The following is a 26979-nucleotide window of genomic DNA, read 5'->3' as shown; positions in this document are numbered from 1 at the left end:
TATCATGCATGCAAGTTCCATTTCCCAATCCTTTTCAGCATTTATGGACACTTGAAGAGAACCCCTAATCACCCGGCTGAAGCGTTCCACAGCACCATTCCTTGTGGGATGATATACAGAAGTATGTTGCTCTTTAACACCATTCCTAGATAGAAACTCCTTCCACTTCTCAGACACAAATTGAGGCCCATAGTCACTCAAAATAGATCTGGGTATGCCTTCCTCAAAAACAAATTCAAAATAAAGGAAATCACAGAGGATGAGTCACACTTCTCACACACTTTGTATTCAGGCCACTTATAATAAAGATCTAACAAAACTATTACATATTTAGTTCTGTTATAATGGTTATCTAAAGATTTAGATATAGGACCCAAAATGTCAATCGCAACATCCTCCCACTGATTCTCCGGGCATGAATTCATCCCTACAACTGGTCTGAAGACTTTCAAGGATTTGTCTGCATTAGCACACATGCTACAACTTCGCACCACACCTTCCACATCAGCATCTATACCAGGCCACCAATATGAAATTTTCATTCTTTTCTTTGACTTAATACATAGATTACCTTCATGTGTTATTTCTAGAATTTGTTTTTACGAATAACTTCAGATGGTACCATTTTTCTCTTCTCATGAGAAAATTGTCATCATTAATAGTCAACTCATTCCTGACCTCCCACCATTTGACAAGATTTTGAGTAATTTTGTTCTTGCAAGCCACCCGTTATGGACACACTCCGTGAAAACCTTTGACTCTGTTCACAACCATTGGAAAAGTCAAAAGACGGCGTGTTTTTCAGTTTTTGTGTTAAATGTCTACATGTAACTGCTAGCCCAATGGCGCACTGTGCAAAACTACAGGATTTTAGGTCAAATGTGCCAAGCCCTTACTTACATAAGCCACACCTAGTAAGGATCCAGAGTTAAGTTTCTTGAGCCATGCCCCTTTGTGTGACACTCCCTCCATTTTTCATTCCTCTGAAAGCGCTGGATTTGAATAAAATAAATATTTCCTGGTGTATAAAAGAGGAAGGGAGCACACTGCCTCGCATCGAAGCCCTCAGTTCACTCAAATGCATTGTGGTAAAAGCAGTGTATGCTAACACTTCAGTAAAAGTCTTTAATTGTCATCATTATTGGCGCAGACAGTGCGATGTGTCTCGTTTATTGGCAACCTACTCAGTAGACCCATCTCTATCTTACACTATAAATCATGCATTGTTCACATGGACCTTTAATCAAGAGAATATGCAGTCAAAGAAAAATGTGTCATGGCACCTTTATGAAATGCAGAATCATCTGAAAGTGCAAAATGCCATAATGTTCATAGTGACAAGAGAATCACAATGAAACTGCGCTAGACTATCACTGATGGTAAAAAAAAAAAATACAGCCTCTGCAGACTTAGCAAAATCTTTTTTCAGAGTGTACTTTATTTTGTTGTATTTTAGTCCGTTTTGAATTAAATTAGAATTATATAATTTAAAATAGAAGAATCTTGAAATGTCACCTTTTCACAACACGTTCACAGTCGAATTATAGTTATAACGCGCCGAACACTTTCGTGGGATAGAGGAGGCGGGCAGCAGCTGTGTGCTGCCTTTCCAATCAGGGCAGGAGCCCTTTAAAAACCAGTGAGCGCTCCCGCTCCGCGGGACGCGCCGAACACTTTCGTGGGATAGAGGAGGCGGGCAGCAGCTGTGTGCTGCCTTTCCAATCAGGGCAGGAGCCCTTTAAAAACCAGTGAGTGCTCCCGCTTCGCGGGACGCGCGCGGGCGGTGCCCGTGCGAAGCCCGGGCCAAGGGCGGGCCCGTCCTTGCCCGTCATTGCCAGGAAGAGGCAGGGCAGGGCCACCCCTCTGATATCTGCTTCAATCTGTGGTCCCAGATAACCATTTTGCTTTTGACTGCCCGAAGGACAAATTCAAGCTTATTTTTATTGCGTAGGGGTAGCTTTTCCCACCAAGCACCAGGCCTCCATCAAGCTAGTGGACAACTACCAATATTAATCAGCTTTTGCTTGCCCGCTGTGTTTCCAGTTGAATTTCCCACTAATTCCCCACATACTCTCTAACCGAAATACGTCTTTTGGTGGGTGGTAGGAGGTCAAGGGGTTATAACTCACCTTCCATTTCTCGCCCTGTGTTTGCTTGTTCATGATAAGTGGTTGGGCCAAACCACATATACATATATGCATTTGGGTCTTTGATTGCAGTTTTGTCCGTGAGATCCGCAATTAGCAGGGTTTGAGAAGTTTATTTAACGCTTGCTTGGGGTAGAAGTTGGGTTCCAAAGGCCTCAGTATTACCATTAATCAGGAGCTTATTAAAGGCCCCTGGTTTTTAGTAAAATGGGCAGACGACGTGGGGGGGGCTCAGATGGGAAACAGCATTCTAACAAAACCCTAGACGGTTTTTTACAAAAGGCCGTTGGGGAACTCGAAAGAGAAATAGAATTAGTGCAACGACGCCTTGCTGCCCCTCCTTCTGCATCTATTAGTTTAGCCCATGATAGCCCAGCCTCACAGCCCCACCCGCGATTAGAGCTTCAGTCTGTACCGATTATCCCTTCCCCTTCTCCGCCCAAAATTCCTCAAGAGATCCTTGACGATACTTCAACTGCAACTGCCATTTGTGCCGCACCATTTTTGTTGGCCCAGCATCCTCCAATAGAAGGTTCCCTTACTTTAACTGAATCTAATACTAAAGGGAAAAGGAAGCGAAGGGAACCTGTACTCAAGAATAAACGATCTAGGACCTTGAGTCCCTCTAACTCGGCCCAACCCTCTATTAAAGATATGGCATCAATTTCCTCACACAATATCAACATTCCCCATGCAAACAAGTTTATTAGGGATCTCATAAGAGATGAGCTCTCAAAACTACTTCTTCCTATTTCCAACCGTCTTCAAATAATCGAGGACAAACTTGAAAGTCTTACGACTAGGCAAATACCAACAATTTCTTTACCTGTAGAAATTCAACCTAATCATGACTCTATTATTGCCAATAGACACACTGGCCAAACACCCAAAAATTTTCCTCCCATTCTAAATCACGACTGGCCAAGTTCTGCCAAAATTTCTAGTACCCTGATGAGCAAACCTCATATGGCTTTAGCCTCCCTATCAAAAGGAACCGTCTTCTGGAATAATCCAGCAACTATTTCGGGAGACGGCATCCCTATCAGGGAATTACCACATCCAGTACACCAAAAGAAGGTTACGAGCAGGGACTCCCGAGAACCAAAAGCGCTCCATTTACCACCAGAATCATGCCCTTATGTCCTCATCATATCAAATGTTCCTGAACTCAAACCTCACTTTTCTGAATCTTTTATCGAACTCAAAAACAAGGTTATTCACTGGTTGCATGTGAATGCGGGGTTCGCTCTTTCCATGTCATCCTCAATATTGATGGTGAGAAGGGTAGGGTGGGTGGGGTGGGTGGGCCCTCTAGCGAAGATCGGTTCAGGGGACTGTATTGTCATTAATTTTAATTCCCCCGATCTTGTCCAACGACTTTTTTTAAATGCTAACAGACCTTATCCTACAACGGGCAAAACTTCTCTTTGCAGGCTACAAGTGTTTTATCCACCTTTTATGTCGTCTTGGAGCACTCAATCGCCACCATCATACGGGGTTGGTCCGGTTACTCACACACTGTCTACCCCTGTAATTGGTCCTAGACGTCCTTTATCTTCTTTCTCTGAGGCAGACTGACTAGGAGATGCTTCTCCGGATGTGGTATTGCCTAATTGTGAAGCTGAGACCATTTGCCCTATTGTTTTTAACATCTCTACTCCTCCTGCCCCCCTTATCTTGGCAGATTTTGTTGTCCTGGGATCACCCAAAAATATAACATGTCAAGCAACTGAGGAATGCATTTCTAACCTGTCAAACGCTCCTTATACCTTGGGTCCTATCCATATGGCCAATTTACCAAACTCAAACGCTGTTGGGGTTACATCCAGCGAGGTTCTAAAGATACAGAGCGAGAATTCCCTTGGTCCCAATCCACCCGAGGGAAGTACCATGGCCTTTAACAGTTCCCCCCCTAGTACGCTATATTTCCAGAATAAAGCTGGGTCCTCATGCTCAGAGGATCTCGATAAGGTACTCAGCTGGAACATAGCTGGATTGGAAAGCAAATTACAAAGTCCAGGTTGGGGTAACCTTATTGATGATCACTTGATCTGTCTCTTTCAAGAAACTTGGGCATTAGAACCCAAATATAGACTCGGTTTCAAAAGCTATTGGGTTTCGGCCCGTAAGTCATCTTCTGGGAGACCTTCGGGAGGGTTGCTTGTGTGGCTAAATACTTCTCTCAGGTGCAAGATAGAAGAAATAGATACAGGTTGCCCGGATCTGCAAGCACTATCGCTAATGATTTCTGAAGGAAAACCCCTCCTTTTAATTAATATCTATAACAGGAATGCGAGTCCCCACTCCGAGTCGGACGTTCTGTCTAATTTGGATTATTTTCTAAAAAGTAATCCCTCCCTTCTTGTCTTAATTGGAGGAGACTTCAATGTTACTTTTGAACCTAATCCTTTAGTCCAAGGAATCTGTAAAGAAGAGGATGCCCATTGGGGCATCCCCCAGCTAGTCTCCAACAAAAAACCAAGATTGAACAAATCTGCGCGCTTATTGGCTGACATTGCACTAGCCCATGGCCTCCGAGCCTGTAATGGCCGCTCACACTCGGATGCTATTTTACGTCCCACTTTTAGGCGCGGAGAATACAGCAGTCGCATTGACTATATATTTCTTGATATTCGTCTTTGGCGTTACATGGTAGATATGAGGGTAGATGAGCAGCCTGTGAGCGACCACGACCCTCTGATTTTATCAACCAGAGGTCTTTTTCCTTCGTTCATAGCGCCCCACTCCAGGACAAATGCCTCCCAACTGGCCTTAACTAATAATAGACGCAATCTCAAATGGGAATCTGTTATCTCTTCCCCAAAACACCTGGCATCTATTTACAGTTTGCTCGCAAATCAAATGGAGCGCATGACTCGGTTCATTGAGTCTGAGGAGGGCGACAGCCTTCTTATAGCCCACACTGATCTGTTTCAATCTTTAAAACAACTTTTTACAAAAGAGACTCTTAACAACTTCAATAAAAAGTACAATGCCCCTTGGTTCAATAAATCTTGCAGAATAGCACAACTAGCCCTCTTGGATGCAATTAAAGAAGGCCATGCTGTGACGTTGAGAACAGCCAGGGGGGCTTATAAGAAGGAATGTTTAAAGGCACGTAGAAGCTGGGAGGAGGCCAGATGGGCCACTATTTTGGATTCTGCCTTATCCAATAATACATCCAGGTTCTGGAAACTAATAGCTGATAATGACAGTGATTCCCCTGCCGCGCCTGGCTCTACAATCCTCTCAGCAACTTGGGTAGAGCATTTTGGGCAACTTTATGGAGGTCCGCCCGAAGTTTCCTTGCGGCCCCCCAATGATTTAACAAACCAAGAGATCATTCCAATTTCATTTTCCCTATCCGAAACTAGAGTAGCAATAGACTCCCTGAAATGGGGGAAGGCACCTGGCCCAGACAAAATCCCAGGTGATCTATATAAATCTAGACCTGACATATGGGCTCCTTACCTCAATTCTATCTGCAATGCAATTGCAGCGGGAGCTCCAGTTCCATCCACTTGGAAAGGGGCTGAAATTGTACCGATCTTTAAAAAAGGAAATCCAAACATTCCGGCTAACTACCGCCCCTTTAGTCTCCTCGATAACTTCCAAAAAATCTATGCGAAACATCTTCTGTCCCATCTTGAGGAATGGATTATTGAGTCTAAAGCTCTCTCTGATTTACAAGCGGGTTTCAGACCCGCAGTGAGCACAGTTGACCAAGCTTTAAGATTTATGTCAATAAAATGGAAGAATGTAGACCTGGGGAGGGGTAACCTTTATGTGGTTTTTATAGATCTAAGAGCCGCATTTGACCTGATCCCCAGGAATCTTCTGTGGTCAACATTATTAAATATGGGAGTGCCATTTGGCCTCCTGAAACTTATAGTTCAATTGCACCAAGATACCTTTGCCCAAATCAGGTGTGGACAGGGGGGCGAGCTGACTGATCCCGTAGCTATTAAAAAAGGAGTTAGACAAGGCTGTGTTCTGGCACCTACTCTTTTTTTGCTCTACATTAATAATTGTATCCACTACCTAGAGAACTGCTGAAATGATTCTCCAAAACTGGGTGGGACAAAAATCCCTTGTCTGCTATACGCAGATGACACGATCCTACTATCAAAATCGCCAATGGGAATTCAACATCTGATCAACCAGTTTTGTGCTTACTGTAGCGACTATGGTCTAGATGTAAATGTCAAGAAAACCAAATTTATGATATTCACTACCTCCAAAAAACGATTGCGTGTTAATATCGAGATGAATTCGACCCCACTGGAGAAAGTAGAAGAGTTTGATTATTTGGGTTTCAGATTATCTACATCAGGCAAATGGAAGGCAGCTATTGATAAAGGGGCTCTAATCATAGGCCAAAGAGGTGGAGCCTTAGTCCGTAGATCTAGAAAGGCTCCGAGCCCCCCCCCTGAACATTCTTGCGGAGATTTATAACGCTCAAATTAGAGCAGCGGCCTTATATGGAGCGGAAATTTGGGGATCCCACAAAAACCTGGACATTCTGCAAACCAAGGAAAATATTTTCCTTAGGCAGGTGTCCAGGCTCGGTACGGGTACACCAATGACCCCTTTAAGGCTTGACCTTGGTTTAAATAGCATTAAAACCATAGCGGCCTTAAGACCCCTTTCCTATTGGATCCGATTATGGAAATCTGCTGAACTTGAACCATATAGGCTGGCTATAAGAGAGTTGATAGCCGCCCCTAAGGCACTGGAGAAAATCCCCTGGCTGAAAGAGATGAAAATTGCCTGGGACAAAATGGGTCTTCCCCATTATTGGAAATACCCGGACCAAATCCCTGATAATGCTAGGAAATTTGTTACAAGCAGATATTGGGAGAAAGTTAACGAATATTCCCTGCACCAAAAGGGGGCAGGTAGGTTAACAATGGATTTTCTGCAAATTAAGCATGAACCCTGGGCTGAGAATTTCCTGAACCTCCCTATCCCTCCATATGCCCGCGCTTTATACCTGCAGTTAAGATATGGTACACTGCCTACCAATGGCTTCACGGCCCACTGGTCATCGAACATCGCTTCAAATGACAGGTGTATCCTTTGCCAACACTGTAAAGAAACAATAGAACATGTATTATTCTTCTGCCCTTTGTATAAGATACCCAGAAAGAGGTGGATTATTCCCCTTTGCAAAAATATGTCATCTCAGGATAGAGTGACTGCCATTAGAATCTGTACGCATGATTCCTCTCCCAGGGTAGTCATTCCAGTCACTAAATACTTATCGGAGGCCTGGTACATCCGTCGTAAGTCCATTGTACCCAAAGGCCCCTGAGTTATTTTTATATTAGTGTTTAGAAGGATTTTAATCTGCTCTTTTTATCTTCTTTGCATTATTTTTAGCAGGAAATCTCCTTTAGGAATTTGTCGCTTTCTATATGATCACCTGAGATTGCATAAGCTTATAGAGTCCTTCCCTATAGCTTTTACTGTTGCTCTTTTTTTTTTTTTGACTGGTATTCTGATAATGTCTCTTTTAGTCAAATGGGAACTCTATCTTTGTCCTTTTGTCTCCTGGTTGTGCACACTGGTCCTCTAGACAAAAAGCCCTATATTTAAGCTTTTATCTTTTTTTTTACTATATTTTTTCATGTTGTATTTATTGCATTTATATTTATGATCAAATGCTTTGTCCTGCTGTTTTTACTGTTATAATGTTCTGACGATTATTGGTTTTATATTGTCACTATGCTTTTACCACATTCTTTTCTTTTATGTACGATTGTTATTATTACGTCAAATGGTCTAGACTTCTAGACCGAATTAATCAAAATAAAAAATAAAATAAAAATAGTTATAACTTCATATTTTAAAACCATTGCATAAATTCAAAAATATCTGTGTTTTTTGACTTGCAACAAAACATCTGTGTGTTTCGACTTACAACATACCTTGACATCTCACGATTAAGACAGTTTCAAAGTTCTCATCTGCACATCTATAAAGACCTGTGCTATTCTGAGGTGCACAGCTGTACAATACAGTAGCAGCAACAGTTCACACAATGTAATTCTGTTCACACTTGCAATTTGCTTGGATGTTTCAGCGCTGAGACGCTCAAAGGCCTTGACCGGCGCCATTCACTGCTATCCTATAACATAGACCTCCTCAGAGTGCTCTGAAAGTGGCAATATATCATATACTCTAAAAAAAATAACTGGGATCACTCTTCAGAGGCTATTTCTTATTTCTTTCTTTATTTTACTATCGGCGGTAAAGTCTAGCTCAGTTTCACTGAGATTCTCCCATCTCTATGAACACCATGGCATTTTGCACCTTCAAATAATGATGTCCCACTTCCTAAAGGTATCATGACATTTTTCTCTGACTACATCTTCTGTTGATTAAAAGGTACACGTGAAACATGCATGACCTACATTGTAGCACACATGAGTCCACAGGGTATGCTTCCAATAATCGACTCAAAAGACCAGCCTTCTAATCATCGCTTTTACATTTTGCCAAATTGTGTGATCCTAGGCGCCAGCAAAACCTTTTAAACTCTTATGAACCACAAGCTACTGTTTTAGAAAGATGTTCAAACTAGACATTGATGCAAAATGTGACAGGAAAGACTTTAAAAATATTCCCCTGGTCACCTGCATAGAGATTTACCCAACCCTAAGAGAGCTTCAAGGTGCTTAGCAGGTTCGGAGAATGTGCGGAGGACAGAAGCCTTCTTCCGAACTCTTCGAAATATCATTTCGACTTGCTGTCCGGAGCTATTTGGTTAGCAGAGTGCCAAGGTGGCTGTCTAGAGCCAAGTTCATGCGAGTTTTCGCTCCGGGAGTCAGCTAAATGGAGTGCGTATGGAAGGGAGGGGAGATGAGGAAAACACCAAGCTAATGCGTGTACAAAAAGAAAGGGTGCGCATAAAATGCCCCTCACCTGAGCGTTAAGAAGAACTAGCCGCTCGGAATATACATACAAATAATTAAATTCTTACCCGATTCAGGCTGGAAGCGTGTTGGTACCTAGTGGGCGGCAGCTGCAAACACCTCGTCCGATGCACTCTGGAAATGAACGAAAATTCAAAGGTTTCATTTGGTGGCACACCGAGATATTCCGTTCAAGGTTTCACAAGCACAGTTAGCTATCAAGACAGCGGTTTCGAAGAGTAGGTTTCCTGGCGCTATTCAGGAATGTGTGATTACGGAATGCTTGTAGTGCAAACTAAAACGGTTGAAAAACAGACGTGTGCTCTCCAGAGCCTGCGCCGTAGTGCACGGAAGGCAATCAGCTGAGAGCAAAAGGAGTCTGCGTTCCTCGCGCTGACGGAGAGAGCAGTGATGCCACGCGCGCCAGCAAATACCAACCCCAAGCTCAGCCGCTGGGTCTTAAAATCACAAGCTTCGACGCTGTTCACTGTGCAGAGGAGGAACAAGCACTTCTGTTTCAAACACGTTACGGGCACACATACAAGTGTAGGCGAAATCACGAAGCAACCAGCGCAGGCCAGGCACAGCTCGGTGCCAGGCTGTTCTTACGTGTAGAAACACTGAGCCACGACTGTGCACACACCAAGCCCATCAAAAGCTTTCACGCAGCTGCCGAGGTGTCACGCACATGGAAAAGGTGAACAGCGACATCCTAAAAAATAAATAAGGTAAAGCACTGCAAACTGCTAACCATGTCAGACAGGGTGTTCTAAACACCACTCCCACTAACAACCAACTTCATGAAGCTGAGTAAACCTTCAAAAGTATAGGACAATAATAATTATAATAATAATAAAAACTTTTCTTTTTTTAAACCCCTTCGCTGCCAGGCCTCCCTCCCCCCCCCACCCCCCCCTCAGATGGCAGTCCTTTTTTTGGCTGTTTGGGGCAGTTCACGCTTAGGCCCTCATAACTTTTTTTCCCACATAAGCTACCCATGCCAAATGTGTCCCTGTTTTCCAACATCCTAGGAATTCTAAAGGTACCCATAGTTTGTGGGTTTCCCTGGAGGAGACCAAGAAATTAGCCAAAATACAGCAAAAACGTAGTTTTTTTTTTTAATGGGGAAAAAAGGGCTGCAGAAGAATGCTTGTGGGTTTTCCCCTGAAGATGGCATCAACAAAGGGTTTGGGGTGCTAAAATCACCATCTTCCCAGCTTTCAGGAACAGGCAGACTTGAATCAGAAAAACATATTTTTCAACACAGTTTTGACATTTTACTGAGACATACCACATTTTTACTATTTTTTTGCGCTTTTAGCCTCGTGCCAGTTAGTGAAAGAAATGGGTATGAAACCAATGCGAGAAGCTAAACATTTCTGAAAAGTAGACAACATTCTGAATTCAGCAAGGGGTGATTTGTGTAGATCATACAAGGTTTTTCTACAGAAAATACCAGATAAAATAAATACTGAAATTGAGGTGAACACAACAGCCATTTCTCTCCACGTTTTACTCTAACTTTTTCCTGCCATGTCAGATTTTCAAAAGCAATATACAGATACGTCTGCTGGAATCTTCTGATTGCAGGGATATATAGGGCTTCTACTTTCTTCAAGATCCCTAGGTACCCAGAGCCAATAAAGGAGTTGCGCCTTGCAATGGGTTTTCATTGTATACCGGGTATACAGTAATTCATTCGGTGAAATATAAAGAGTGAAAAATAGGTATCAAGGAAACCTTTGTATTTCCAAAATGGGCACAAGATAAGGTGTTGAGAAGCACTGGTTATTTGCATATACTAGCATGTGAATTACAGGATGTTTCTCAAATAGATGTCTTTTTTTTTTATTTTTTTTTTTTTACACACTGTCTTACATTTGGAAGGAAAAAATGCGGAGAAAGACAGGGGGCAATAACACTTGTTCTTCTATTCTGTGTTCCCCCAAGTTTCCCAATAAAAATGGTACCTCACTTGCGTGGGTAGGCCTAATGCCTGCGACAAAATTCAACATGGACATTTCACATTTTAACATTGAAATCTGGCATGTTTTTTGGAAAGTAACTAGCTGTGGATTTTGGACGCTAGCTCAGCCGGCACCTAGGGAAACCTACCAAACCTGTGCATTTTTTAAAACTAGACTCCTAGGGAAAATCAGAATGGGGTGACCTGTGGGGGTCTTACCAGGCTCTGTTACCCAGAATCCTTTGCAAACCTCAAAATTTGGCCAAAAAGAAAAAAAACTTTTTCCTCACATTTCAGTGACAGAAAATTCTGGAATCTGAGAGGAGCCACAAATTTCCTTCCATCCAGCGTTCTCCCAAGTCGCCTGATAAAAATGGTACATCATTTGTGTGGGTAGGCTTAGTGCCTGCATTAGGAAATGCCCCAAAACACAACATGGACACATCACATTTTCCCAAAGAAAACAGAGCTGTTTTTGGAAAGTGCCTAGCTGTGGGGATTTTTCCTCTAGCTCAAGCGGCACCTATGGAAACCTAACAAACCTATGCATTTCTGAAAACTAGACACCTAGGGGAATCTAAGATGGGGTGACTTGTGGGGCTCTCACTTGGTTCTGTTACCCAGAATCCTTTGCAAAGAAAGTTCGGGAATCTAAGAGGAGCCACACATTTCCTACCACCCAGCATTCCCACAAGACTCCCAATAAAAATGGTACCTCACTTGTGGTTTCACCTGCATTTTTGGTCCTGGTCTCAGAAGCCATAGGGAAACCTACCAAACCAGAACATTTCTAAAAACTAGACACCCGATGAGTCCAGGGAGGATCCCCCAGTGTTCTCTCACTCAGAATCCTCAGCAAACCTCAAAATTAACTAAAAAAAAAAATTAAAAAATAACAATTAAAAAAAAAAAAAAATCCACATTTCTGTGTGGGATCACCGCGACAAATTTCCTACCACCCAATGTTCCCCTCGGTCTCCCAGTAAAAATGATACCTCACTTGTATAGGTGGGCCAAGTGCCTGTGACAGGGAAGAGCCAAAAACATTTTGAAATTGAGGGTGAACCTAAGTGGGTCCAAAACAAAAAAAACATTTTTAGGCTGACAAGTGGGGCAGAATTTTTATCAGTATAGATGCAACAATGCTGGCTGGTAGGAATTGTGTGGATTCCTGCAGATTCCAGAAGGTTCCATCATAAAAATGTGGAGAAAATGTGATTTCCAGCACGTTGGAGGTTTGCAGGGCATTGTGGGTAAGAAAATGGTGGGGGGTGCATGTGAAGCACACCACCATGGACCCACCCAGATGTTTAGTTTTCAGATGTGTGTAGGTCTTGTGGAGTTTTCCACATGGCAGTGTCCCAAAGTCCAAAAAGTGTAGTCCTCACCATTCCAAGTGGGATGATTTTGAGAGTTAGACAAGCTCTCATGGCCCAAATGTAAAACCAAAACCATAAATAATAAAATATCCTCTTGCTTGCTGTGGGATAACATGTTTTAGTGTGCAGGGGAGAGCTGAAAGACTGTTAACCCCTTCAGTTGGGGTGAGGGCATAACCATGCCCATAATGGTTGGTAGCCACTACCACACTATTTTATTTTATTATTCCCTGACATCTAGTAAGCTTTCTGCCCCCCAGGGAGTGGATCGGGGGTAATTGCCCTATTTGACGGGGGAGGGGTTGTCGGCAGAACAACTTTGGCCCCATTTATTTGCCATTTATACCCCCACCATCTTTTTGAAAAAAAATCTTCCCTGGTCTCTGGTGTGATTTCTGCCCCTGTTGGGGGCAGATGGACCTTCCAAAAATAGGCTGGTCTGCCCTTGTGGGGTTGAGGGGGGGCAGATATGGCCAACAGTAATGTGCCCCCATGGGAAGCGACCCTTGCCCATGGGGCTGCCCCCCAAACAAAACACACACACCACTCCCTGGTGCCTAAGTGGTTTCTGCCCCCCTGGGGCAGATTGGCCTAATAGAAATAGACCGATCAGCCCCCAAGGGGAGCAGAAATAGCCTAAAGTTAATTTTGCCTCAGGGGAGCGACCCTTGTCGAAGGGGTCGCTACCCACATATAAAAAAACAAAACAAAAAAATTATCCCTGGTGTCTGGAGGTTTCTGCTCCCCACCCCCCAGGGGCAGATCGGCCGATCTGCCCCCAGGGGGGCCAGAAACGGCCTAAAGATAAATTGCCCCTCTGGGGAGCAGCACTTGCCCAAGGGGCCGCTCTCCTTATGCACAAATAATTTAAAAAAAAATCCCTGGTGCCTAGTGGGCATTTCTGCTGCCTGCATATATTGCGATCAGGCAGCAGAAACGAAGAGAGAGAGAGATCAAAGGAAAGGAAAGGCCTTTCCTTTGATGTCTCTCTCGACCCCTCCACGTGATCGGAGAAGAAATGCTTTTGCATTTGGAGTACACTATTATAGATTGAAGTGGCATAGAGTGGAGTAGTGTATCAGAATAGAGTGGAGTAAAGTGTCATGGATTGGCTAAGAGTTGCATAGAGAGTCACGGAGTGGAGTAAAGTATCGTACAGGGGCACAGAGTGGAGCAGAGTTTAATGGAGTAGTGTGTCAGAATGGAGTACCATGGAGAGTATTGTCGTAGAGTGAAGTGTCGTAGAGTGGTCTAGAGTGAAGTGGTGTAGAGTACAGGGATGCAAAGAAGTTAGCATACAGTGCAGTGGCTAAGAGTGCATTGGCTTTGAATAAAGTGGTACAGAGTGCATTGGTGTAGAGTGCACTGGGTTAGAGTAGAGTGCAGTGGTGAAGAGCAGAGGGGCGCAAAGTGGAGTGGCACTGCACAGATCGCAGTGGTGCAGAGTGCTGTGTCGTAGAGTGATGTGGTGCATAGTAGAGTGGAATGGTGCAAGGCAGAGTAGAGAGGCATAGAGTGCAGTGGGGAAGAGTAGAGTGGTGTAGAGTGTAGTAGCATAGAGTGCACTGATTTAGCATGCAGTAGAGTGGCATAGAGAAGCAGTGCAGAGTAGAGTGCAGTGTTGCAGAGTAAAGTGTCATAAAGGGCAGTGGTGTACAGTAGATTGACATAGAATGCATTGGTGTAGAGTGCAGTTGCGTAAAGTGGCACTGAGCAGAACAGAGTGGCGTTGTGAGCAGTGTTGCAGAGTAGAGGGTCGTAGAGTGCAGTGGTGTACAGTGATGTAGAGAGCAGTGGCAGAGTGCAGTGGTACAGAGTAGAATAAAGTGGCGTAGAGTGCTGCAGAGTAGCAAAATCACATAGCAAACAGTGCAGGCCAGGCACAGTTCCGAACCAGGCTGTTCTTACATGCACAAACACTGAATTGTACACACACCAAGCCCATCAAAAACTTTCACACAGCTGCTGAAGAGTCACACACACTGCAATGAGTGGTGAACAGTAGAGTGGTGCAGAGTAGAGTACAGTGCAATTGAGTGGTGCAGAGTTGAGTGGCGTGGGTAGATTGCAGTGGTGCAGAGTAGACTGAAGTGGCGTTGCACAGAGTAGAGTTGAGTGGAGTGCAGTGGCATACAGTAGATGGTTTCTGAGTAGAGGTAAGTGTCCTAGAATGGAGTGGTGTAGCGTAGATTACAGTGTCATAGAGTGCAGTGGTGCAGAGTGCATTGGTTGTTAGTAAAATGTTTTAGAGTGCATTGGCACAGTGTGCATTCATAAGAGTAAAATAGCGTAGGTTGCAGTGGCATAGGGTAGAGTGGAGCGGTACATCATAGATTGCATTGCCATTTATAGTGCAGTGGTGTAGAATAGCACAGAGTGGAGAAGAGTGAAGTGGAGAAGAGTGACGTAGAGTGGATTGTTTCAGAGTAGAGTGAAGTGGTGTAAAGTGGAGGGGTGAAGGGTACAGTGCAGTGGCATGGAGTGGTGTAGAGTAGAGTGGACTGGAGTATGCATGGTGTGTAACTACCCTGCCATTACAGACAACACATCTTCAATTGAAATGACCATTACATTTGCACAGACATACAGTTTTACTGCTAAAAGTATATAGTGCACACGTTAGTGTGTAAATGTCAATACCTAGTGTATTGATTTGATCATATTAAAATTGTTTCCATCACAAATATTCTTAGATATCTGTACATTTCATTTACAGACATTTAAATTTTGTTGTGTGGTAGGAAAAAGTAGCATTCTCCAGCCTTCCTCTGGCACATTCCCAGTAGCCAGCATGGTTGTCATGTAAATCCTCACACTTAGAAACCAGAGAAAGAAAGATAAAAACCAAGCTCAGTGGGAAGACCGAGCCTACCATTTGACCTTAGTCTCTGAATGCACACCAAACGTGACAAGATAATAACAAGATTTAAAGGCCTGTTTACAGAAATAGAACACTGGTGGAATGATACAGTGAGCAAGGAATGCTCTATTGAAGGTACAAACTCAAGTTGGACAGTCTAAAACAAATACAGATAGCAAATAGAAACAAAGCAAATGTGAATTACAAACCAAAAAGTCAATGGTAAGCAATGGGCGGAATGCATTCTCAGGGAAGCTTTCCAAATATACTCTAAATGTCTTTAGCAAACCAGACAGCTGCACAGTCTGGTAGGCTTCGACCTAATGAACTCAGCCTTCATCCTTGTTCCTCTATATGGTTATGGTCCTCTATATGGTTACGGAACTCCTTATAATGTAAGGCGAGGGTACTTTACCCCTTATATTAAGAACTGTTTACTGGAAGTTATAACCTAATGCAAGGCTGGCTGAACCTGCACACTGAACCTCCATACCCCCATCTCCTGGACCTGTGCACCGTCCACATATCACTTAGAGGAGCCCAGTGTGAAACTGAATATTCATGATGAATCAATTATGATAAACATCAGAAGATTGGCTGAGATACCTTGTCCTTTTTTAACACAGACTAAAATATATGTGGAACTACCTCTCCCGTCTTTGAGACCCAAAACTATCTGAGGTCTGCTATGTATCTTTTTATTCCACACTGCTTAAGACGATGATGTTGAACCATCGAACTCCTCTAGCCTAACCAAAATATCAGAGTAAGGACTCTATGCCCATGAAATTCTGCCATTACTCAGCGATCTGACAGACTAGAATACAATATGCTATCTTACCACTGTGACAGTCAAACTGGATGTTGCTATTTAGGGCCTTTTACACACGCTCTTATGGGCATGGACTGCACTCACTGTTTTTCCCTGTAACATTGTGAAATGTGTGCTGATTTATGGTAATGCACTGATATGAACACTGTATTGCTGATGCCTTGGTTGGCTATCAACAGGGCCACTAGAATTATGTGTTTGTGCGCTGCAGTGTTTTTCACATAACTATGGATTTTCCACAAAATCCATCATCTTCTGAATAATCTGCAGATTTAAACAAAAAAAATTCAAATTCAAACGGTTAAAAATTTACTAACAATGCAGTGACACGAGTTGCTGCACAGTGGAATGCCCCTCTGCAAAAGTTGACTGGTAACCTTTCTTTTGCTTGCTGCCACATTTAGTATTTGGTACTAATGAGGATCAACCTAAGCCCAGAGAGTGTTAACAAGTGCAAACATTAGACAATAATAAAATACTAGCACGTGCTGCATAATTTGCCTCTGCTTGCTGCTTAATTTAGTGAACCCAAACAAATAATTTGTCCCTTTCCTGGTGCATAATTCCAGTGGACCTATTACCAATGTATCCACATGTAACTGTTATTCTTTATTTGCCCACTGTTTCTCACGATACTCATGAAACTTGAAAAATTAATAAAAAAATTATAATACAAGTCAAGCAAGAAAGTCAAAAACAGAAAAGATAATATACTTCAATATACTAACAATAAGTTAAATAATAATGCTAGGCAAAACTGCCCAAAATGAAACATGACTTCTCCCTGTTACCCACGCTGTAATCTATCCCTTCATTACGTAGATAAAAAAACATGAAGCGTAAATGTTAAATAGATATAGCCTTCTAGTAAGCTTAATTGTGAAGTTTGAAAGGTCAAATCTGGGCTCAATTTCACCTTCCCCGTTTCACCAAATAGTGTGATCCTTACAAATACTGCATTTCACAGTCTCCTTTCTAGCCTGCAGGCGTCAGGGTGAGTGGGACTCTGCTCCCTCTCTACTTCTTCTTCATTGTCCTGCAGGGCTGGTCTTCAAGGCGGCAGGTGGTGTTAGGGTCGAGGTTGGCAGCAATCCGCAAATAGTGTTGTCTCCTCCTCTCTCCCTTTGTTTTCATAGGTGCTTAATGTGGGCACCTGTAAACAGCACAAACTAAAAGGGAGAGGGCGTAGGTGGACTCCTGACTCACCTTCATTTTGTGACCATCAGATCAGTCAAGGATAACTGTAGGCAGCAGTTCAAGTGCAAGGCCATTATAAGTAGCGCTTTTGCGCATTAATGGCCCTGCTGATTACAGTACTTAAAAGAGGAAATCATTTTGACCTCTTGTTTCCCCTCCCCTTCTATCCTCCTCCCCTGTGTCCCCCGCACTCCAAAATCTGGGGGTGATAGATCACCTGCGTTCCCCACACTTCCAACCCCCATTCTTGAACGCCAGGGCAGGTTCCCAATAGAGCAATGGCTATTGCCCAGGGCGACTGGAATTATGGGGCAGGGAGGGCCAATTTGTGTGGCAGGGTTGAGTAAATTATGTGGCAAGAAGTGGCAAATTATGTGGCACATTTTGTATAATATTATTCATTATTTTGGCATTTTCAAACTTAACACTGTCTGGGCATTGGTTGCGCCTCATTACTAACAGTTTAACACCCAATATAGCAATAAGCAACAGAAAAGTGACCAGTCAACCTTCGGAAAAAGTCTTTCACTGTGAGGCAACAGGTATTGCTGCGTTTTTAGTAATTTTTGAACCGTTTGAGCTAGAAACATTTTTTTTGTTAAAATCTGCTGATTAAGCAGAAGATGATGGATTAGGTTACACATGCAGAAAATCTATAGTTATGCGAAAAATCGCCACAGCTGCACAATCGCATAATTCCAGTGGCCCTGCTAATGTCTCACAGGGAACCATTTTGGTCTAGCTGGCAGCAGTCTATTTAGTAGTAGCAGCATGAAGGCTGTGCCTCACATAGTGATGATGGTTTCCCCCCAGCAGCAGCGTCCCAGGCCCTCTATGAAAGTTGACACTTTATACAGTTACGCGTGAACTGTCCCTCATCTTCATTAGGTATTTAACTTTTATTTATCTGACATTCTCTACAGTCCAGACCACATCACGTCAAAGATCCTTTACACTGGAATGAGGCAAGAGCCCATTGCTAGAACATGGATATTTTGAAAGTCAATTGTACAGATATCTCTTGTCACACAGAAAGGGTTGAAACAGTAGAGAGGCAAATATTGTATTTCATGGGTACTCACAAACATTTTCCCAGGGGCCAAAAAAGTTGGTCTGTGGTGTTACTGAGGGCTGCACTGTGGTTGATGGGGCTGTGGCAGGGAGGGGTGTAAGATGGGTTTAGGGGAAGCGAAGAATGTACATCTTGTTAAGACAAAGACAACCGTGTAAGAGAAATGCTTTATTTGGAACTAAATATGCCAGTTCAGTACAGGAGCGGTGTAGAGATAACCATCGCCATCAACCCCGAATCCCGAGCTCCCTTGCTTCTGATGTAGATTGAATGTAGATCTCCATTCTACATTCGATCCACGCGCCACACATCTTTCCCCTTACAAAACAAACAAAAAACTATATATACATTTAAGTTGCAACCCATTATGTGAAACAATAGTTTCAGGAATGCCTTCCCTCACAAACACATCCTTCACAAATTCAATAACAGTATCGGTGGTTATATTACCAACCATACGAACCTCTGGCCATTTGGAAAAATAATCAACTAGAACAATAGCATATGCTTTCTTAGCAGGTAAAGTAACGAACTGGCCCATAAAATCAATTGCAACTTTCCGCCACGGATCATCTGGTAGTTCAACCATCTGTAATGGCACCACTAATGGTTTCACTGATTCATCACTCAATACACACTTGCTGTACTCTCTTACCCAATGGTCCACTATACCATCTGGGCCCCGGCCACCAAAAGACTTCTTTGATCTTCCTCCTGGTACTTGTCATGCCACCATGACCTTCATGCCCCAACCTGACAATAGTATCACGCATACCATAGGGAGGCACAATTTCATCACCTCTCAAAATAAAATCATTTGACACAGACAATTCCTCCTTAACCTTCTAAAATGTACTACTCTCACCCCGCAAACTCAGTTCCGATGGCCACCCCTTCAAAATAAAATCCTTCACTTCCAACAAAATCTTATCCTTCTGCATTTCCTTCATCCACACGTATTCAGATAGGACCATCCACACCCCCGTTTTGCAGAAACATCACATCATCATGAGTGAACACAACATCACATTCACCATCATCAACTTCAACACTACCATGACACAGTGGTAAATTAGACAACCCATCTGCCACACAATTACTCTTCCCCGGAAGATGCAAAATCTCGAAATTGTACATTTGTAATTTTGAAGCCAACCTAGGAGTAAGGTTCCTTCCCCCTCCCGTACTCAAAATGTAAACCAGAGGCTTGTGATCCGTACAAATTTTGAATTTACGCACTCATATATACATTCTAACCCTTTTTACAGCCCAAGTAGTAGCTAACAACTCTCTCAATTACAGAATGGTTCCTTTCTGCTTAAGTCAAAGTACGAGAAGCATATGCGACCACCCACGTGTTCCCTTTCTTTCGTTGAGACAGTACTGCTCCAATACCATATGCTGAAGCATCCACTGGTAGTGCATTCAGCAGTTTCAAATGATTTTAGGCAAGTTGCATTCACAATTTCTTTTTTTTATAGATGCAAACTCCTTGCATTGTGTCTGATCCAAGCAAACGTCGCATTTTTCCTCAACAAAGCACAAAGATTTCCCACTTTAGATGCAAAGTTTCTACAAAACAAGAATAAAACCCCGCCAGTCTTAAAAAAATGATAGCAATTGTTCCTTGCATTTAGGATTTGCAGCTTCCTGAATAGCCTTCACATAACTAATCTTAGGCCGAATACTATCCTTAGAAATTATATGACCTAAATATTCCACTCGGCTTTCTCCAAATTTAAACTTTTGATCTTTAACAGTTAGTCCATAGTCTCTCAAGGCCAGCAATACTGCCTTTAAATTACTGTCATGCTCGTTTTCGTCCTTTCCATATACCAATATATCGTCCTGGAATTCCTTTGTACCCTTAACATTTGACAGTATCTTAGATAACTCCCTTTGGAAAACTGCAGACGCACTAGCCAAACCAAATGGCATTCTTTTATATTAGAACACCCTACTGGTGTAATAAATGCTGTACAATGTTTAGACTCTGGATTCAAATGTATTGATGATATGCACTCACCAAATCAATAGTTGAAAATACTGTTGCATCTCAAAAGGACAACATTATTTCTTGAAGGTACGGCAAAGGGAATGCATCTATACAAATTGCATCATTGAACGCCCGCAGGTCAACACACAACCTGAAGTCCACGCTAGATTTTACTGAAATTACAAATCGGAGAAACCCAATCTGAGCATTCAATAGGTTCAATAACATCCTTGTCACACAAATCCTTTAATATTTTCTTCAATTTCCCTCTATAATTTAAAGGAACATTCCTCAACTTTAGTCTTACAGGAACTGCATTTTCCTTTAACACATGTATGTTGGAAATTTTTCATACTCCAAGAGATTGCTAAACACAGTGGGAAACATTATCTTTATGTCATGGTACAAATCATTCTGCACTTTATTCATTTCTACAGTGTACACTTGAGGACTGGCATTAGGGTCCACTTTCAATCCCCATTCACATACATGCGGCCAACCCAAAATTTTCGTCCTACATTCTGCAATGAGAATTTCTCCTGAACACTTCTTCTAAGCAAATTCAATCTCTGCCTGCATTTTCCCTACAATCGCAATTTTATGGTCAGAATAGCTGCAGGGACTGGTTTTAGTGTTTTGTAATTTCCTTCCAGGACATAATTGGTTGAACATGGTATTGCCCGTTATGGTGCATCATGCACGTGAGTCCACCATAACTTCAATGTGTACACCATCAATCTTTACACAACACTTGGGAAATTGAAGGTCTCCTCACTTGATGTTACTACTCTGAATGCTTAATACCATATTCTGCATTTTCTCCTCAATTTCGTCATCATCCACTCTCTCCACAATGCAACTCGCATTCCTCCCAAAACTTTTACAGACACGCGCAAAATGTCCTTTTTTCTTGCACATACTACATATTTTCCCAACTGCCGGACATCCACTAAAATTTGCAAAATGAGAGTTGGCACCACACCTAAAACACAATTTGCCTTTGTTATTAGTTCCAGATTTGTTATCCCCACCACCGGAACGTGATGCTGCCCATTTCTTTGTTTCCTTACCATCCCTGTTACCACCTACAGTACACACAGTGTCTTTATCGTTAACTTCCTTCCTCATAGTTTGTATGCAATCCTATGTAATTTTGATACTCCTTGCCACCTCAACAACAGTTTTTAAGGATATTTCTCCTGAAGACCATAATTTTTCTTGTTTTTTTAGATTTAGTATTCATTAACAATTGATCCCTTAAAACTTGATCATAGGTCATACAACCAAAAGCACAAGTATCAGCAAGGCCTCGCAGTACTGCCATATACTGGTCGATAGACTAATCCACCTTCTGTTCCCTGAAATAAAATGTATATCTTTCCATAACCACATTTATTTTTCGGCCATACCTATCCTATAACTGTTTCAGCGCACATTTGTACACATCTTCACCATTCGCATTATCTATAGGTGTCAAATTTTTAACTTCTCTTAAACCAACAGCCCCCAACCGATGTTTAAGTAAAGACAAATGCGTATCAGGTGAACATTCACCTTCTTCCAATACATCCATGTACGCTTCAAATAGATCAAACTACAATTCCCATTGAATAGGTGGGTTTCCTTGTTCACTTTTTAAAAAAATGATGGAGGTTAAATACTAGACATTTTGCAGAACAGTATTTCAAAACAGAACATACACATTTTATATATATATAGCAATATTACAAGGTTCTACGCACAAGATTGCTAAAGTCATAAATGTATTTCATATATCTATGAACTGCATAGTAATTTAATGTAAAACTGCAAAATGAGTCTTAAATGTGTCTTGAAAGAATTACAGATATCCATAAACTGCAGAAATGTCTTCCAGAAATCCTTAGATTGCATTTATATTTGAAGAAAAGTTGAAAATGGTGTTCCAATAAACCCCCCCAAAAAAGAAATTGTACACAAAGATGTGCCTATCACAATTACAACAGTTTGCAGGGTAGAAAAGAGAAAAAAAAAAAAAAAAAAAACTATCGAAATTGCAGGCACAAGGTGTGCCTATCACAGTAGAATAAGGTTGGTAATGGGAAACCTTCCCAACATCTCAAGATGGTTGCCGTACACTACGTAGCGTGCTCTCTAGGGGAATTTGAACACACTCCTACCCACAATTCCAGTCGTCGTTGCAGAGTCAACACAGCCAATTTGGCCCGCAGAAAAATGCCGCCAAAGCACCTCTCCTCAAGGTGGCATTCCACAAAGGCAGCACACACTGGCAGCGCGCCCAGAAATGGGCACACCGCGTCCAGAACGCGGAGATCGCAATCGCCGAACACCAAAAACAGGAAATTGCACCGCCAATTACCGCTCCTACATCACTCCTGCCCGTCTCAGACAAAATTGGAGATCAACCCTCACTTCCCCAGTTGACCAAATTGTGTGATCGTGGACAATTGTTTTGTTTCACTTTTCCACCTTTTTTGATCATTAACATACATCATAGGACTTATAAATACACACTTTCATGATGTGTGCTATAGAAAACCTTCTCCGCTATAGATTTAATAATCTATAGTGTTGTTCATGGATAATGGCCACCCCACGGGGCATGTAACAACTGATTTCCCTTAGATGACTATTGGCATTGTTGTTAGGGTGGAGGGAAGCATGAATGTTTCTAAATTTATGTTTGGAAACTCCCTCTTTAAAAAAAAAAAACACTTCTCAGTGCACAGACAATCTGATTACTAAGGTGAAATGGTTCTCCATGTTCTTGAAATACTTTGTTCTATATATACACATCTGCTATGTTCAAAATAAATACAAGCGGCAGTAAGACCGATGGAGTTGTTTTCATTACTTTGTAAGTGCAAGAACCATTCCTACCTGTTCTACTTTGATTTTGCTCTACAGTGAGCAGTTTTAGTGATACGTAACATAGGGTATTGTAGTGTACAACCTTAGCGGTTAACGATGCCCTTCTAACTATGCAGTGTTTGTTAACAGGGAGCCAGTTCAGAGCATTCACGATTGTCAAGGTGTGCAGACATTTCTGTGTTAGTATTTGTCAGACATGGCAGCTTTCTGACGTGTCTCCCCTGTCTTTTTGCCTTCTGAACTCCTGTTTTTATGGTGTACTGGACTTTGTTTTTGCAGGTTTATTGTCTCTGCAAACTTTAGCACTGCTAATTAGTGCTAAAGTGCAAGTGCTCCTATATAAAAATTGTACTGTTGATTGGTTTAGCCCTGATTAGCATATTTGATTTACTGGTAAGTCCCTACTAAAGTGCACTAGAGGTGTCAAGGGCCTTTAAATCAAATGCTACTAGTGGGCCTGCAGCACTGGTTGTGCCACCCACATGAGTAGCCCGGTAAACATGGCTCAGACCTGCCACTGCAGTGTCTGTGTGTGCAGTTGTAATCTCCCAATTCGACTTGGCAAGTGTACCCTCGTGCCAGGCCTAAACCTTCCCTTTTACTACATGTAAGGCAGCCCTAAAGTAGCCCTTAGGTAGTCCCATGGGCAGGTTGCAGTGTATGTTAAAGGTGGGGAATGAACTGATATGTGTTACATGTCCTAACAGTGAAATACTGCTAAATCGGATTTCCCCGTTGCAAGGCCTATAAATCTCATAGGTTAACATTTGGGCTGCGGTTAAATAACTTTAAAGTGCGAATTCCCTTTGAGAGCAGGTAGAAATATGAAGTTTGGAGTCTCTGAACTCACAATTTTATAATACACCTTTCAGTGAAGTTGGTTTTTAGATTGTTAGTTTGAAAATGCCACTTTTAGAAGGTAGGCATTTTCTTGTGTAAACCATCCTGTGACACTGCCTGTTTGTGGGTTCCCTGTCTGGGTCAGTTTGACAGTTGGGCTGTTTACACCTCTAGACAGTGACACAAAGGGAGTTCGATGTAGCCTGCATATCCTGATGAGCCAACTGAACTAGAGTGGAGGGAGGAGTGGTCACTTACACCTTAAAGGGCTGGCCTGCCCTCACACAATGCAGTCTCCAACCTCCTGGAGTGTGTCTGGGGCCTGGCTTGGACAAGGAAGGATCTTGCAAACAATTGAGACTTTCCTTTCGAAGTTGCTAACTTCAAAGGCAGAATGGGACCCAAAACCCCAGACTTCTAGAACTTTTCTGGAATCAAGATGAACCCATGTCAAGGAGAAGAGCTGAAGAACTGGAGGAGGAGTACGGCCCTTTGCTGTGTTGCTTTGCTGGGTTGGCCTGCAGTTGCTGTTTCTGCCTTAAAAGAGAACAGGGGTGAACTTTTCTGTGTATCCTGCTTGAGAAAGTTTTCCAAAGGCCTGGAGCAGAGCTTGCCTGGGCATCCCCGATGACAACACTCCTGCTGACACCGGTGCTGCTGCCTGCACCGTGGCCTGTGGACACTGCTGGTAAGGTACACAAAGCACCATCACGTGCCACAGCCCCGGTCTGCCGATGCCAGCACCATTGACTCCAGAGTCATCAACCGGTGTCCCTGTCTGCACCGCGACCCGTGGATGCCACACAGAGCCTGTCCTGCACTGCACCACCTACTTGTGCCTACCAATGACAGTGCCTCAGCAACAATGTCACTGCTGCCTGCACAGTGACCTGGCGCACTGCCCTGCTTCACACCGCAGTCCTGGTCTCACTGACGCTGCTGGATGACAGTCACCGAGCCACTGCCTGCACCATGACCTGTGGGCACCGCACGTTGCACTGACCCACTTCGGGCCGCAGCCCCAACACCATCCATGCCAGCACTCCTGACTTCATCAGCACAGAGTTCGATCCGCAACTCGTGTGACTTCAAGGGCCCGACAACCCCCACACCAACTCCGTAACAGACACCACAACACCAGCGACGCCGCTCTCCGGTGCTCACCACAAGGATTATGACGCCCTAAAAATTCAAAGGTACGGTTTGCGGTCTTCCCGACACCATAGCAGGCCTGCGATGCTGCAGCCAGCCAGAACCGTTGGTTTTGTTGATCACGACGTGGTGATAGCCCCAGATGGAGCTATCGACTTCAAGGAAGTGTATTTTTAAGTTAATTCTTGCAAAATCCATATCTTTATCACTGCATGTTAAATGTTTCTCGTTTTGGCCTTGTTTTATATAGATTGGCTACTTTTCTAAAACTGGTTTGGTGTCCTTTTGTAGTTTTTCCACTGTATTAGTGTGTGTTATGTGCAAATGCTTTACACATAGCGTCTGAGATAAGCCTGACTGCTCGTGCCAAGCTACGAAGGAGGTGAAGCAGGGGTTATCTGAGCGGGTATCTTCCTTATCCTAACTACAGTGAGGGTCCATACTTGGACAGGGTGCAAACCGACTGCCAACTAGAGACCCCATTTCTAACAGTATTGAACCACACGCCTAAATTCAGGGCAATTTCTAGGGCTAGTAATCTTTATTAGACAACTAAGTAAGACTGTACTGCATTCCAGTTTGAAGATAACTAAATATTCCACTGTTGTAGATCCCATTCAGGAATCAAATATTTCAAGATGCCACTGATGCACAATTGCCACTGTGCATTTCTGCGATCAATCAATAAGGGGATTTGTAAAGCACACTACTCACCCGTGAGGGTCTCAAGGCAATGACACTTACAGTCCATTAACAAGAGTCTGCTATTGAGTATAAAACCCAAGAACTTGGCTTTACTTACCATCAGTGGTCCAGTAACTAAAGGGTTTGAGGTTAGTGTACAAGTGTTAATTTATTTGGTGAAATGAGGAGAAACTCAGTTCTGTCTGGTTTAGGCTTTAAGGAGTGCTATACTAGTTTTTAGTTATTTCTAGGCCTTTTTACTCAGTTGGCATAGTCTTGTTCAGAGCTAACCTTGAGGTTGAGCGGAGTGTCATTACTGTATTAATGTATCTTTAGGACAGTAACTCTGCATCGTGGTTCATCGTAAAGGTTGAATAGTGTACGGGCTAACATAATGCTTCTGGTACACCACAAAGAGACGTCTTTAGATCTGAGGGGCAAGTTCAATTCTTCACTAAAAATGGTCTATTCTTCTGGTAAGGTGTTCCCTTTTTACAGCCATGCCATCCAGTCCCATCCTTCTCTAGGGAACGATGAATAGGGTCCTATGGTCGACCATGTCGAATGTTGCTGCTAGAACTAGAAGGCAGGATTCTCTTTTGTCCAATACCTTTAATATATCATCTATGACTGACAGGGTTACAGTCACAATGCTGAAGCGTTCTCTAAAGTATGATTGGTTTGAATCAATTAAGTTGTTAGATGTTATGTGATCTTTTAGTTGTTTGTTGACCGCACACTCACCAATGTCCAACAATGGCAGACTAGTTACTAGCATAAAGTTAAATATCTTATGTAGATATCCTGGAAATCTGGCTTGATTTGACTCTCCTGCACCAAGGCTGGGTGCCATCCTTGACCCACACAGGGTCACTGAATGCGAGCAAGCAGCAGATTGGCAGGTTTTTGACGGGATCTTGAAGGGAGGGCAAGCACATTGCTTGGCATAGCAGCACCAGATGTCGTTTAATATTACAGTCACTTCACACATGTGTTTGCGCAGCCAGCACATTCTGTCTCAGGCCACTGCTTTCTAGATTTGTGCATGTCAGTGGCAGAGAGTAAC

General features: G+C 42.8%; 1 protein-coding gene across 6 annotated transcripts in view; it reads right to left on the bottom strand.

Moving 5' to 3' along the window:
- GLCE (glucuronic acid epimerase) overlaps positions 1–26979 on the bottom strand; it is a 366778-nt gene that overhangs the window by 176566 nt on the left and 163233 nt on the right. For 4 of the 6 annotated variants that reach the window (XR_011201376.1, XR_011201377.1, XM_069222922.1 and 1 more), the window contains one exon: positions 9133–9199. The gene's annotated coding sequence lies outside the window, so the exon portion shown is untranslated. Of the gene's footprint in view, positions 1–9132; positions 9200–20396; positions 20508–26979 lie in introns of those variants that run through there. The other 2 variants (XR_011201378.1, XM_069222924.1) reach the window with 2 other exon arrangements.

The sequence above is a fragment of the Pleurodeles waltl genome, chromosome 3_1, assembly GCF_031143425.1.
Source record: "Pleurodeles waltl isolate 20211129_DDA chromosome 3_1, aPleWal1.hap1.20221129, whole genome shotgun sequence".
Classification (NCBI taxonomy): Eukaryota; Metazoa; Chordata; class Amphibia; order Caudata; family Salamandridae; genus Pleurodeles; species Pleurodeles waltl.
The sequence above is the reverse complement of the archived record's forward strand: the minus strand, read 5'-3'. Positions and strand labels throughout refer to the sequence as shown.